Raw genomic sequence first — 6666 nt, 5'->3', positions numbered from 1 at the left:
TGTGTGTGTGTTTTCTCCCCCAAATGTAGTTCTGTTTTTTCCAACACTTCCACTTTGGCCACTTCCGCTTGGGCCACTTCCGCTTCAGCTTAATGTAATTCCGGTTGTTGTTTTTTTGTGTGTGTGTTTTTCCCCCCAAATGTAATTCTGTTTTTTCCAACACTTCCACTTTGGCCACTTCCACTTGGGCCACTTCCGCTTCAGCTTAATGTAATTCCGTTTTGTTTTGTGTGTGTGTGTGTGTGTGTGTGTGTGTGTGTGTGTGTTTTTCCCCAGAAATGTAATTCTGTTTTTTCCAACACTTCCACTTTGGCCACTTCTGCTTAGGCCACTTCCGCTTCGGCTTAATGTAATTCTGTTTTTGTTTGTGTGTGCCCCCCCCCCCCCCCCACACACACACACAAATGTAATTCTGTTTTGTTCAACACTTCTGCTTTGGCTACTTCCGCTTCGGCTCAGTGTTATTACGTTTTTACATACGTTGTTCATTTACGCCTCAGGGCCACCGTAGAAAGCCCAAAAACAAACAATCGGAGCACAACAAAATGAGAAACAAAGTTTTGAATATACCACCAAAAAACTTGGTGGTATGTAAATTATGTTTAGGAGGAATATTTATTGATTTTATTTCTCTGCTTTTCACCCAGGAGTTTTAATTTTAAGATATTTTTTTGTCAAGGGCATAGATTTTACTAATACTTATTACTGTATATTTAAATACTTTTAACAGCTTAGATGTTGCTTTACACTTTACCCTTATTTAGTATTTTAGAGTCATTCTCAAATATAAAAAAAAAAATGTCTGCCTTGGCATGTGTTAAACTCGATGATTTTATTCTTTGGCACAAAAAAGCAAAACAAAGAGAGTGTGAACTTGATTGAATCCGAGTATTTTTTTTTGTATCTTAATGTTTTTATATATATATATGTGTGTGTTGTTGTTTGGTGTCCTGTATTATTATTTAAATATAGGACATGAAAAATGGTCAAAAACATGAAAATAGGACATATTAAAAAAAAAAACCTACCCATTCTGTTAAAACTAAAATCTTTGTTTGTGTGTTTTTGTGTTAGATGTGATCACAAGAAAGTTACGTGACCTCTCCACAACAAGCTTTTCTCCTGACATCCAAAAATAACCATTTCATACAAAACTGCTAATTTATGATCTTGTCAAAACAAACAATTATCCAACTACACAACAAGCTGTCACAGCTGCTTTTCTCCTCATTTTGTCACTTTAAAAATCAGGCAACAATGACATGTTCGAGCGGTTTTTTTTTTCCAGGAGTGCTGCGGAGCTTCAGTCGCTTCACGGTTCTTAGATAATCTGTGGATTTAAATACGTCTCAGTGTCGGTTTGAGTCCGACACGCTGCCCACAGGCTCACGAACATAGAGTCAGAAAACTGTGGGACAATGTCTCATTTGTTGACTTGAAACTGTCAAGTGAGGACATGGCGTCCTCATGCTGCCTCTGATATTGCTGAGCCTCCTGTGGCCAGGGGCGATTCTAGGATCTGACCTTCAGGGGTGCTCAGCCCACAATACTGTACAGCTCTTGGCTTGAACAAAGCACCCCATGGTGCGGTTTGTGAGAAGACCAAGAGCTTACAGTATCTAGTTTTGTCAGGCAGTCTCTAATCCAAATACTAACTAGGCTCGACCGTGCTTAGCTTCCGAGGCCAGACGAGATCAGGGGAGTTCAGGGTGGTATGGCAGTAAACAAAAGGCTGCATCACAGGGTTGTACGGGAACTGCACCAGTCAGAGCCGAAAAGCACTACAGAGGGTGGTGCAAACAGCAGAGGACATCACTGGTAGCAGTCTCCACACCATTCAGGATATCTACCACAGCCGATGTCTGCGTAAAGCACGCAACATCATTAAGGACCACACCGACTCAGCACAAGGACTCTTCTACTACCCTCAGGCAGACGATGCAGGAGTCTGTCATCACATACAAAAAGACTAAAGGACAGCTATTATCCACAAGTTGTCAGATTACTCAACTCTCGATAAATAACGCTGAACAACTGGCAATAACTTTGCATCAAGCCACATCTGTGACAACTAATATGTTTATGATTTATTGCTGCTGCACTATGTGGCTGAATCATGTATGATACAGTATCTATGCATCTACCTTCCCATCATAATTCAATCTCAGTGTCACTACCTGTGCAATAACCTGTCACACAACCAGTGTAGTATGTGTTAATTATGTGCAATATCCATCTATCGATCGATTGATCTAGATATCATGTGCATTGTAGTTTATGTTACTACCTTGAAATACTTGTTCATTCAAATTCATCCTGCAGCACCGTTATATTCTACCATGTTGTTGTTTGCTATTTCTTTAGGACGTTGTAAATGTTATAATTACTTTTTCACTTTTTGGTACTTTATTGTTGTACCCTTATTACATACTATTAGTATTTCTTGTTTGTTTTTCTTTGATTTTTTTAAGAGAGTCAAATACTTCTCGTCCTGAGCATTTTATTGTACCGTTAACCTTGTGTTAACCTTGCATATGAAAAATAAATACAACTTGAAAAATAAATAACTGGTTTGTCACAAATTGGACTTTTAAAGGATCAAAGACTAAACTTATGCAACCAGAAGTTACAACATATATCTACATTAAAAAACACACAAAACAAAACACAGCTAGCTTCAAGCATTAACCTTTAATTTAACCATTAAGCAAATGGAATAATCTGTGTTCCACCCTCTAAACACTCAGGGTAACACTGTCTGAATTACATGTTCTCCACTGACAACGTTTTATCATTTTTTCTGATGATTCTTCACAAAATCCTTCTGACCGCAAAGTGTTCGTAATGCAAAACCCCCAGAATGTTGTTGGAGGAAAAGTGGGTGGAGCTCCTGCAGCTAGGGGCGTTTCACTTTGGGACAAATTGAGGTCGCTGATTGGTCAGTTGCTGACGAGCCTGTTGGATTAATTGACTGACAGGTAGTGTTTAAGATCAGACTCATACAAAAAAATAAATAAAAAATAAAAATAATCAGATTTTACTGGCCTGTTTAAAGACCGTTGTCATTTATTCCAAATGCATTAAATAATTTGATGAATCTAAGATTTAAGAACTTAGTTTCCTTGAAAAATCAAAAATGATGGTTTCTTTATTTTTCAGGGGTGCTGAGGTAAAATTTAGGCACCCCCTCCCAAAAAAAAAAAAAAAAAAGGCTAAAATCAGATGTTTCTTGATGAAGGTTGAAGACGCTGAGCGGAGATGCAGATTTCTATCCACTTGTCAATTTTTGTGTTTTGAACCTTTCCAAACAGCTTCTTTTGTTGCATCTTTTACCGCTTAAATGATCTCCATCCTCGCTTCCTTTCCTCAATCTAATTTACTTCTTTTTAGGAAAATCTGCCCCCCCAGTTTTCCTTCCCTTGTGTCATCGTTAAACGGCTACAGAAACTCTGGCAGCGAGCCTCGTGCCGGGTTGTCAATATTAAAATTTAAAGAACTTAAGTCTTGTTGAGTGGCAGCTTGAATGTCTAAAATGGGGTTACCACAAAAGGTTGAATAAAATTGGGGTGGGGGGGTGGATGGGGGGTGAAAAGTGATTAAATATTCTTGAAGAATTAAAAAAAGGAGAAAATGAAGCGAGAATACAACAAAAAAGGAGACAAAAATAAAAAAAAATAGATGGAGCAAAGTAAACCAATCAAAGAAGAAAGTTTGAGCTAAACTTGCTGTAATCAACAGAGTGATAATGTTTTTGTTCATGTCTGTGTGAGCTCGGTTATCTGCACTGTTAGCAAAATATCTCATGAAGGATTTTAAAGAAACTCTCAGAAAGGGATGAGCATCTTTAACGGGTTAACATTTGGAGTCCACTCAGTTCAAGATGGCTGCCGCAGCCCTTTCCAAACACAAACATGTCTCAGCCAAACATACAGATTCTGTGCTAAAGTTGGCGTGGTAGTAGCTGAGACTCATCCCGAACACAACATGAAATGGGTCCGTTTTAGCTCTAACTTATACAAACCAGATTCCAAAAAAGTTGGGACACTAAACAAATTGTGAATAAAAACTGAATGCAATGATGTGGAGGTGCCAACATCTAATATTTTATTCAGAATAGAACACAAATCACAGATCAAAAGTTTAAACAGAATGTATCATTTTAAGGGAAAAATCTGTTGTTTCCAAATTTCATGGCATCAACAAATCCCAAAAAAGTTGGGACAAGTCCATTTTTACCGCTGTGTGGCATCCCCCCTTCTTCTTACAACACTCAACAGACGTCTGGGGCAGAGGAGACCAGTTTCTCAAGTTTAGAAATAGGAATGCTCTCCCATTCATGTCTAATACAGGCCTCTAACTGTTCAATCGTCTTGGGCCTTCTTTGTCACACCTTCCTCTTTATGATGCGCCAAATGTTCTCTATAGGTGAAAGATCTGGACTGCAGGCTGGCCATTTCAGTACCCGGATCCTTCTCCTACGTAGCCATGATGTTGTGATTGCTGCAGAATGTGGTCTGGCATTATCGTGTTGAAAAATGCAGGGTCTTCCCTGAAAGAGATGACGTCTAGATGGGAGCATATGTTGTTCTAGAACCTGAACATAGTTCTCTGCATTAATGGTGCCTTTCCAGACATGCAAGCTGCCCATGCCACAAGCTCTCATGCAACCCCATACCATCAGTGATGCAGGCTTCTGAACGGAGCGTTGATAACAACTTGGGCTATCCTTGTCCTCTCTGGTCCGGATGACATGGCGTCCCAGTGTTCCATAAAGAACTTCAAATCGTGACTCATCTGACCACAGAACAGTCTTCCATTTTGCCACACTCCATTTTAAATGACCCCTGGCCCAGTGCAAACGTCTGAGCTTGTGGAGCTTGCTTAGAAATGGCTTCCTCTTTGCACTGTAGAGTTTCAGCTGGCAAGGGCAGATGGCACGGTGGATTATGTTCACTGATAATGCTTTCTGGAAGTATTCCTGAGCCCATTCTGTTATTTCCTTGACAGTGGCATTCCTGTTTGAGGTGCAGTGACGTTTAAGGGCCCGGAGATCACGAGCATCCAGTAGAGTTTTACGGCCTTGACCCTTACGCACAGCGATTGTTCCAGATTCTCTGAATCTTTTGATGATGTTATGCACGATTGATGATGATAACTTAAAAGTCTTTGCTATTTTACGCTGGGTAACACCATTCTGGTATTGCTGCACTATCTTTCTGCGTAACAATGGTGGAATTGGTGATCCTCTTACCATCTTGGCTTCTGAGAGACACTGACACTCTGAGAAGCTCTTTTTATACCCAATCCTGTTGTCAGTTGACCTAATTAGTGTTAATTGGTCTTCCAGCTGTTCGTTATATGCTCAATTTCCTTTTTTCCAGCCACTTATTGCTACTTGTCCCAACACTTTTGGGATTTGTTGACACTGTGAAATTTTGAATCAACAAATTTTTCCTTTAAAATGTTACATTTATTCAGATTAAACTTTTGATCTGTCATCTATGTTATATTACGAATAAAATATTGACATTTGCCATCTCCACATTATTGCATTCAGTTTTTATTCACAATTTGTTTAGTGTCCCAACTTTTTTGGAATCCGGTTTGTAGAATGTCATGTTTGTTTTAAATTTATTGTTCAATTTGTTTCATGAACTGTTTTTATTTTTTATCTGCTTAGGACGACTGAAGAAATTTAGCTATTGTGCTAATTCTGGCACATTTCTATTTGTGGAATATTAATTAACATGCACAGTCCTTTTAAATAAATTTATTAAATGAAACACAAGTACCACATGTTGTGCCTTTTTTAAATTTTATTAAAATCAAACCAATTCAAGTGGCCACCCCAGCTAATTGACATGAACCAGCACCAAAATGACTAAAACTCAGTGAGTTTAGCAGAAAATGAGCTAAATTTTGTGTAACTCAGAGTCGTTCCCATGACGTGCTCTGAGCATCAACACATTTCTCATTAAGGTAATTTATGAGGTTTGACCAAAGAGGCTTAGTCTTTGTCCCTTTCAGCATGAGATTGTTTCAGTTTAAAACTTTGTGGGTGAAATGCACTTTAAGGAATTTTAGGCCTTTCAAAGTAAAGGATTGAATGTCCTCTTGTATTTCAAATAGCATCTATTCTCTGAAACGTATGCAGTGTGAGACTTAAAAACTGTTTCTTGAATAAAAACAAAGATGTTGCTGTTAAAGAAGTAATGGAATAAAAAGAAAAAGGTGAATTGGATTCAATGATTATTATGAGTAATGGCTCTGATCATAAACAGCTGAGCATCCCTCATGTTCTCTTTTGCATCCAACCAAACAAAAAAGTTCCTCCATTCGTAGCGATCCTGTTCGTTTTGGCTGTTTGGATTAAACGTGGCATTGCAACAGATTTTCATTTGATATTTGATTTTTAAAATAAATAAAAAAAAATCTCTTTCTACAAATAAATCCCAGAAAACACTGAATCCTTGTACAAAGTTTGTCAACAGATTTGGATTTAAATCAACTAATTAATAGTTTTTATAGCAAATTGAATGAAAAGGAGTCACAGATGCTGCTGGTGGGTTTAAACAGGCTTCTCCAACGCTGAAATGTTTGGTGAACAAACTCCAGTGATCCTCCGAACTCCTGATGTCAGCCTGAGAAAATATCTTAATGCTCCAA

The sequence above is a fragment of the Nematolebias whitei genome, chromosome 19 (genome assembly GCF_014905685.2).
Source record: "Nematolebias whitei isolate Nwh7 chromosome 19, NemWhi1, whole genome shotgun sequence".
NCBI classification, from domain to species: Eukaryota; Metazoa; Chordata; class Actinopteri; order Cyprinodontiformes; family Rivulidae; genus Nematolebias; species Nematolebias whitei.
This window is presented reverse-complemented; position numbering follows the sequence as displayed.